Consider the following 10060-nt stretch of genomic DNA (forward strand, 5'->3'; position numbering starts at 1 on the left):
AACGCTCTGAACAGGTCAGGGCGACGCGCACTGGTTTAATGTCGCCCATGTCAGATAAAATGCAAAAGTCTAAACAGAGCATAATGATTTTGAATGATTCCGTATAGTCCGTATTCCGTAAGTGAATATTTTAAGTGAACGAACTGTTTGTTTACCCTTACATCCATCCATTGACTAATTTTGTTAATTTAGTGAGTGACTGCTTTCCTGACTGACAATAGCATTCGAGTGCTGCTTGTGAAGGACCATTGGGGCCAAACTGCTCAGTCATATAAGCTTCCTGTTGATGGGTGGAGAATGGAATAGATACGATGTCCCCAACCCTGAGCATCAGAGAATGCAAGCAGAATGTTCTGTCATGTCCAATCAATGAAAGAGAAATCCTACATTGGCTCACATTTGATTCAGTGTCTGGAGTCAGGAGGGGTAAAGAACTGTTTTCTATTTAAAATATATATATTTTTTTGTCTAAAGAGGCAAGAAGGCTGCACTGGTTGGAATCCCTTTTATTACAGGTTATGTAAGTTCATCTTCAAATTGACAACTGTCAAATTTAATCTTTTAGAAAAGCATTACATTCAGTTCTTCTGTTCTGGAAACCTCTTACATGAATCACACACCTTGTTTTGTCACATCCTAAATGTGTTTTCGCTGTACTCAATTTCCTGAACCTCCTGTTTATCCTGGGGTGGCCTACTAAGTGAACAGAGCCTTCAGATTTTGAGAGAACCGTCAGAGATTTGCAGTAGGTCTGTGACGGTGTGATAAGGCCCCGCAGACATCCATTAAACTTGAGGCTCTACTGATGATACTGTGAACTGTAAAGGTGTTCCTTCTCTCAGCCTTATCATGGAGCAGATGAGTGCTCATAGCTCCTCACAGGAGGAAACACACAGCCTATATCTGTCCTTGAATGTGTGTGTGCATATGCGTGTGTTTGTGTCTGTGGGGTTTTTATACATGCAATATCTGCCAGAAGAGCATTTGAAACCAAATCCTAATTATTTTCCTTAATTAAATAACCTATAGTTACAGATTGTGAGGGTGAATGTTTTCTGACTTAGCTTTACAATGATATCCTAAGAGACCCTTTCTGATCAAACCAGTATGATTCAGCTACTAGCAAAACATTTCATCATTTTCTTAGCGAGAGGTCAAGAGGTCCTTGTCTCCTCCAAACAAAGGTCGTGAGGCCAGGAATCTCTGGTGACCTTAAAATGTGGTATTTTGAGTCATTGGGTATTGGTTCTCTCACAGTTCAGAGGCTGTTCATGACACCAGTCATTTGTCCACATTGTTATTTTCTAATGAACTGAACAGGTTTTTAAAATGACAAAAGAAAAATATAATTATCAAAATCATTAATGCTTTTAGTACAGTATATAAATAATAACATTATACAAATAATGCTAAAAAAAAACACTGACGGCACTTTCCACAAATAATATTATTTGGTAACCATTTATATTTTTAAAGCATGGATGAAGAGTAGTTTTTTTTATTTTGTTAAATTTGATGTTGGTTTATTGATATAAAATAGCAAAATCACACCAATCAGGGTTTTCAAATACATTTAAGTGGCAGTTTTTTTTATAACGGGGTATAAAATTACAAATAAATCTCAAGGTTACACGCATCCTTTCACCAATCATTTGCTTAAAACGAAAGAAAGAGTTTCAGACCTTATTTTTTTACCCGTTCATGGAAAGTGTCAGATACACAAGTGAATTCACTCCAGCAACGTAATTGAGCCGAGACAATCATTTCCTGTAACCCATTTAGGGAAATTTCGTGAGTAGAGTTACAGTATGTTGCTCTAAGCTACAGTTAATGGGTGTTTTGTTTACGTTTTTACAGTGATGAACTTACATTACATTTTCTGAATAAAATCTGAGTGATGTTTGCTAGTGCAAAATGTTCCCTCACTATCAGGGTAACAGATGAAGTGGGTGGTTCCCAGGGTGTTGCTAATGTGTTATGAGTGTTTTTATTGGATTGCTATATGGTTGTTAGGGTGTACTGGGTGTTTGCTAGGTCATTTTTAGATGGTTGCTTACTGCTCCAGGTCAAAAGAGCTGACCCTCAAATTTGATCATTTTATATGGTGCCTTCAATAGGATATTTTTCATAATTTTTATGCTCTACTAAGCAAAGGTAAGTCAAAAGTTTATTGTTATTTCTCTTCCCCTTGGTAGGAGACGAAACAAAATACAGTGACCCCTGGAGCCACAGTGCAGAACAGATAAAAGAACATGTAACAGACAAATACAAATACAACTACAGGCAGTCCAGTAGACACTGTAGCTGTAAATATAAACACAGTGCAGCTGTTCTCTGAAGTGAGTTTTAGTAGCATTAGCTGTTAGTGCTATAGGATGGAAATAGTAACAGCAATACAGCTGTAACTAATAGTTTCAACAGTCAATTATTCTTAGTTCTGGAACAAGTTATAATCTTAGAACAAAGCAGTTATGTAAAGGTGGCGCTGAGGAGTTTGGCTTGAAGGATGTGTTTGTTTCAAACCCAAGATGAGATGACAGAGGACACCCTGTTTTACCGCTTGCTCACAAATAAATCATTTAACATCCCTCATGCTAACATGCTGCTCAGAGGAGACTTCAGGGCTGTTCACACATACAGAGATTTACAGCAACAAAGCATCAGGAAGTCATTCATTTTCAATGAGAGTTGGTGATTTCTGATGACATGAACATCCGCAACAGAAGTTGAGCAGAGTGCGATGCGGTCGGCGACTACCAATGAAAGAGCAGATAGTAATTTGCCTGCTACAGTTACGGGTTCAGCATAGGAACGCCTACTAAAAACATGTTTTTGTTTCATATATTAATTTGTTGTTATAATATTTATAGTTTACTTCCCCTTATATTATCTTACACTCATTTCAACATTCTTTTTGCTGATGTAGAACGGACAGAAAGAGAAGGAAAATAGTGAAAAGGGAAAAACTAGAGGGGGAGGAGGCGAGAGAGTCATGTCTCGGGGGTTTGGGGGGACGTGCCAGTTTCTCTCTGACTGAAATCTAGGGCTTCACAGTAATTAAAACATGCCATTCCCCAATCTCTCTCTGTTTCTCTTTCTTCTTCCCTGTTCCTGAGCTCCTTACAAACTGACACACTCTTTCTCTTTATTTCTCTGGGGAAGTAATTGACTGGAAAATAGAAGCTGGTGTCTGACATAGAGATGGAGACCTGCCATTGTTATGTGATATGATTTTGTTTTTGAAAAACAAGATTCATTCTACACACATGCAACCTATAATGGTAAAGAAATTAAATACAGTGAACCTCAAATAAAAAATAATAATCATGTGCTTTTGACCTGGAGTTTGGATATGCTGAGGCTTCATGGAGGACTCAAGGGACCTGTACGCTTTTACTGTTTGATATATCTGCAATTGCAGACAACAACCACAAGGGAGCAGTAGTTTAAGCATTGAATATGTAGAGCTGAATTAAGTATGTTGGATGGGTTTGGCTAGTTAGCATAGCTAGCCCCCACTGATCATAACTAAACTAGTCTCAATAAGCATATTTCCTCAACATAAATACTGTTAATATTTCATTATATTATAGGAGATGTTTTACGTTAGCCAATATTATAGATTTTTTTATTTATTGATAATGAGTATATATTTAAATTTACTAGCAATTTCTTTTAGTTATCAATTTTTTTAGTTGTCAAATAGTTTTTATTTATTTATTTATTTTTTACATTTTTTAGTTATCAAATAGTTTTTGATGTTTATTTTTTATTTATTTAGACAAAATCATATAGAATTGCAGTCTGCAAAGTTCAGATGCAGTTCAGACTTTATTCAATAAACCCTGCTCACTTTGTATCTTCATTTCATCTCCTACATTCTGCGATTATAGCGCGGCTTCCTCTGTCAACCTCTCAGGCTGATAGAAGACTTTTAGTGAGCTGGTTTTGGTCTCATACAAAACTCTGCCAGCTGGCTTTGGATACCAGTCAAAACTGATATCTTCTGATGGGATCTAGTAAAGAGACTGGATCCAATTTCCTGGCGTGGAGACGCAATCCAACATTGTATATGCAATGGTTGTCTGCCATATCATGAAAATGATTATTGGCTTAACAGTATCAATGTAATTTTTAAAGTGCCCCTATTATAGATTTTGGAAAATGACCTTTCATGCAGTGTGTAATGCAGCTGTATGTGAATGTAAACAGTCTGCAAAGTTGTAAAGCTGAAAGTGCATCATAAATGAAGTTCACGAGTTCAGGCTTACATATAATTAGCTGAAGTATGGTAATGCATATTTGGCGTGCTGTCCGGGGAAGGGCTCCGAGCTCGGGAATGGTCCGAACCTAGAGTACCCCCCGTATAAGTGTAATATGAACTCGAAGTGAGGAGATGGGGCGGAGGCGGGATGCTGATAAACCGTCAATGGATAAAGGTAAGTCAGCTGTATTTATATCATGGTGTTGATTAACTTGAGTGCGCTCCACCTGTGTTAATTAGGCTAAGTATCTGACGCGCTCCTGCCGAACCTTGTTAATAAAACATCATTTATTGTCTCTCAAAAGAAAGAGTCAAACTCTGAACTGCTGAAACGAGTCGTTTGTAATTAGAATCCCATTTCCGTGAAGTTTACATGTCACAAGTTAACACATTTGCATAATGTCCGCCTACGTTCTGTGTGGACATCCCGCGAAAACTCGAACCCGCCTCAAATGCTGTAGCTGGTTTGTGTGGATAACGTAATGTCAAGAAGATGTTGTGCTCTGCACTGTGAAAGTGAATTCAGTTTATTTTCACTTCCAAAGGATGAGGCTGTGAAGAATCAGTGGTTAAAATTCATCTTTACCACGATACCCCAGCAGTATAATCCCAAACTTTTGCCGTGTTCCCATCATTTCACTGACGACTGCTTCCCCAATCGCCACGAGCTCAACATGGGATTCGTAAACTGGTTGTCCTTGAAAGATGGGTCAGTGCACAGTTTGTTTGGATCAGCTTGCTCCTCTGAATCACAACCTGTAAGTGTGATTAATAATTGTTGCTTTGATGTTCTGTTGAGTGTGCAAAATATGTCGTTTTGTGTGTTGTGTTGTGTATACAGTCAGTGCAGCTGTGGGTCTCTGGCTAACTCACGTTATAGTTCTGCTAATCAGCTGTGAGCCCGCTATTGTCTAGCAATGTGTCGATTAATATAAGAATGTCTGTCGTTCTTATTACTTGGAGTCATGATAAAGGATGGAGCAATACGTTGGTTTACAAACTGCAGTGCTTTATCAGTACTCTGTGTCCGGCTAACGCATATACTATTATTGTTTGAGTCTTTATACCAAACTGTGGGTCCGGTTCACTCACATAAGTGTAAAACAACATTTTCCCCTCTGATTCTTTATTTTTAGAACAGAGTAGAGCACTAATATTATTAAAATAGGATGTATTATTGATAAGCCGTATTCCAGTACTGGTAATGGGCATTCCGTTTCCGACATGCGCTGTACACGGTAGACCAATCACAACAGACTGGGTAATCGGACCAATCGGAGAGTAGCCTCACTAAAAGGAAGGGTTTGGAAAGATGAATCTTAGAAATAATAATTTGAGAGTCATTGAGAAATAACCTTTCAAATAGTATAATAGAGGCACTTTAGTATTATTTATGTACTATAATTAATAAATACTTAATTTGAATTAGATTTTATTTTTATATTTTTCATTTTAATTTTACTGAAGGTTTTAGTAATTTTAGTACTTCAACTTAATCTGGAATCTTTAACACCTTTTAACAACATGTTAGACATTTTTACTGGCCAAATTAAGTTATACTGTAGTCATGAAGTTGTACATAATCATTTCTTGCACTAGTAGACCAGTAGCTCTCAAGTCTGGAGGGGTTGTTTCATTTGTGTTTCATTTAAAATTGTGTGGTGGACTGAAAGTCTCCAATTAAGAGCGAACAGGATGTTTTCGTTTTGCTTGGTCACATTAATCAAATATGAAGTGGTAATAATTTTAAGGGGATTGTCCTGGGTATCCTAAATAATAGCGCAGCATTAGCTGATTTTACCAATTAAATAGGATTTTGTCTTGCTCTAATGAGTTGGTTTTCAGAAAGGCAAATTAATCAGTCTGAGAATAAAGACAGGGACTCAGTATCAGAGACAGGCTCTGCTTCTTCCCAAACAGTATCTGTATAATTACACAGGAAACAAGCTCTTTACTGTTTAATTAGCCCAGCAAAGACAAGATGTAGATTTAGCCACAAACTCCTAACACTTGCCAACTTTGACTCAGTCCAAAAAGTGTGATGGGAGTTTAATTGTGCTATTTTTGAGAGATAGTTGAATTTGAATTTTGACAGAGCACATATGTGTGTGCATATATATATGTGTGTGTGTGTGATGACTAAAAGAGCCCTAGCCTCTCATAAACAACATAAGGTCCGGTCCACATTGCAGCTTATTCTGGCCAAGAACCACCCACTTAGACAGGAACAGACCAACACATATTGATTATACCACAATAATAATGTCATCTTAGTTTCAGACTAGAAAATAATACGTTTTATAATTTATGGCCGTTATTAAAGGAAAGACTCAATATAGTAAGCCATAAATCATTCTGAAGTGCTGCTTATGTTCTGTAGATGCAGAATTTGTCAGTATGTCAGAAAGTTCAGCATCTATAATACCTTTGATTGGGGTTATGTAACAGTCTAGTTTAGTCACATATTCATATGGGCTAAACAGCATCTGCTCCTATTGACAGTGACTGGGACGATTTTATTCACCCAGCTCACGCTTGCCTAGGTCTCTGCATTAAAAACATCTTATAGGGAATAACTTCACAAATCAATAGGACTAACATGTGATTCGGCCATTCCGTGGGGTGAAACACAGTTACATCAAGCTCCATCTGGCCCCAGACTAATGATGTGCTCATGACAGAACAATCCCTGATGGAGCACTTGGTTTCAGCATTGTCTTCGCCCCTTTCTTTCCAGAAACACACAGGACAACACATACCAGTACAAGTTTGCAATATGAAGGATTGTACTGTTTTTGTTTATTAGTCGTCATTTAGCAAATAATTTATTTCTAAATCACGACAAAACTCTTCAATGAAAATCAAAAATTTTGTCCTAGCTACAAACATGTTGTGACAGCATATTTTGATGAGTCTAGTTTTGCTGCATCAAGTTGGGAAGCCCCGCCCACTGTGACATCTCATTAGTCCGAATTCTTCCTGCTCATTCAGAGTTCTTTAATGCCAGCACACTTTTAAGTGGCGTTGGTTCTAGAAGTATTTTTTTCCATTTAATTAAATGTTACAGCATATTCTTTCTGGTTTCGCCATAGTAGAGAGACGCCAAAGACTATAGAAATACAAAGACCGTTCACTCCTATACTTATGAATGGGAGAAACTGCAACGCGCAATATGGCGGAATAGTCCCGCCTTCTAAATGAAAGAGCCAATCGCTGATTGGTAAAGTCATGTGCAGAGGGGAAATTGTTGCCGCTCCACTGGCTCACATACTCTGATCTGAACATAAACAGCAGATGCGCTTATTGAAAATGCAAATTCATTCTCTGCCACTAGGAGACGCTTTATCAGGCATTATAGAAAAGATGAAATGAAAATGCCATCGAAATATTAGAAATTAATTCACATAAAAACACCTGTTTTTACTCTGAAACGTGCAGCGCTAATATTTAGGCCTATTCAATGAAATCAGCCTTTTGAAGTTCAATCGTCACATTAATCAATATTAATCAAAATTCATTCTCTGCCACTAGGAGACGCTTTATCAAGCATTATAGGAAAGTTGAAATGAAAATGCCATCGAAATATTTCTGTAGACAGTCGATTCCCTTCAGAAATTCATTCACATAAAAACACCTGTTTTTACTTTGAAATGTGCAGCGCTAATATTTAGGCCTATTCAATGAATCAGCCTTTTGAAGTTCAGTCGTCACATTAATCAATATCGCGATTCTTGTCTTTCCGTCCCCAAATGTAAGACCTCTTGAAATTATAATTAAAACTTTTTCTTATACCATTTAAGGTATTTAAGACTTTTCATGGCCTTATATTTGATGCAACTAAACGGAAGACTTTTTGAGGACCCGCGGGAACCCTGCATGTAATGGCGCTTTTCCACTGCATGGTACGGCACGGTACGGGTTTTCCACTGGGTACAGTACCTGGTACCTGGTACTTTTTTTAGTACCACCTCGGTTGGGGTTCCAAGTGAACCGTACCGTTACCAAAACGTGACGTGTAAACTCTGCTGATCACGGATTGGCCGGAGAGAATCGTCACTACCTGCGCCGTGCCGTGCCGTACCACGCAGTGGAAAAGCGCCATAAGATAGCCCTTCGGGTAGGGCAGTGATACATTTTGGTAGCCTGACTGGAAAACACAATAGCCAGGTGGGACATCAGCTAGTGATTTTGCGATCCCTGAATTATGTTCATATTGATTGTGATTGTCTCACAACGCACAACAGTTTCATGTTCAATGTGGACAGACAAACTGCTTGTCAGTGAAAATTGGTTGCATTAGATCTAGTTGGGATACAGTGCTCTATGGCTGATGGGCATTATGGAGATGATGATTTTTTTGTAACTCTGCAGTTCATCAGGTACTCTCACATGTGATTGGGAAACCAGAAACCAAGAAAGCTCAGTTCATAAGCCATTAGGCTGCCACTAGCAAATTATGTCATACTGCTACAAACTGAGCAGCTCATGAGCAAAATTTAGAATCACCTCCAATTAAAATCACAATGGCTTTTATTATTGTCAGTGTTTCAATATCCTGAGTGTCTGTTTATTTTGAGTAACTCAAATGGATCTAGAGAAAGAGAAGCTTTCAGTCATTTTGCATTTAATTTGTTTAGGCATTAAAGATATAAGGTATTTAAGATGTCATTTGCAATAAATCAGTGAGATTTGAAATATGCCATGGGCACTCTGGAGATATTTTGAGTAAAACATCACTTATAGGGTACTATGATTAAATATTAGCAATAGATGTGTTGCTTGCAAAACTGCATTTAGTCAGAATATCTATTGTTAATTTTGAATGCTATGTTAACTAGTCAAACCTTGACCCTTTGAACTAATCAACCAACTCTTCAGTTAAAGTGCAGTCACATTAACGAAGTTTCAGCAAAACTGTGCTGGCAAAAAAAGATCCATTATCTATTGTCAATAGTGTAGTAATGTATGAAGCACAGCTCTCACAGAAGTCACTTTCAAACCAAGCAGATTTCTGCTGGTCAATAGCCCAACATGGCAATTTTGTGAAATCTGCACTGGGAAATCTTTGTCCTCACAAGAAATTGCAGACTGTGTGGATTCTTACAGACATAAAATCATGGAAGACACCATATTTAATTGGAAACGGATGAAAACAAGGCTGTGAGGGATAGACCTTCAGTCTTTACAATGGCATGCACTGTGTAAAGGTCCTAGATCATGTAATTTTCAAAAAACATTTTCTATACCGTTTATTCTGAAAGCCCTTTGGAAAGATGCTTCATCAGTTGAACAATTGGCATGTTATTAAACAACAGTACAATCCACTGAACTAGGGCTGAACGATTTTGGAAAATAATCTAATTGCGATTAGTTTTTTACCAATATTGCAATTGCGATTTAATATGCAATTATATTTTAAAGCTCTTTATGTTCTGTATTATTCCACAAAGACAAGCTATAAATCATTAAGTATGACCAACACACTATTAGATAGATTAAACATAAATGTTCTTTTCTGTAGGCCAGGCCTATATGTTATGATGAAATTTGGTGATGCATGAATTGATATGAATGACATTTTTATTTCACAACTACAATCACAGTAGTATATTGAAAGCTTTGTTGAACTTCCAACCTTGTAAGCATGTAATAATTATGACAACATAAAGCACTGACAAATAAGCCTGGTGTAAACATTAATATGAAAGTCAGTAACAAATCACACAAACTAAAGTAGATTGCAGAAATATAAAAACAAATCTGTTGCTTTACCACACTACTTTAGGTAATTCAAAG

The sequence above is a fragment of the Sinocyclocheilus rhinocerous genome, unplaced genomic scaffold, assembly GCF_001515625.1.
Source record: "Sinocyclocheilus rhinocerous isolate Xijiao unplaced genomic scaffold, SAMN03320098_v1.1 scaffold558, whole genome shotgun sequence".
Classification (NCBI taxonomy): domain Eukaryota; kingdom Metazoa; phylum Chordata; class Actinopteri; order Cypriniformes; family Cyprinidae; genus Sinocyclocheilus; species Sinocyclocheilus rhinocerous.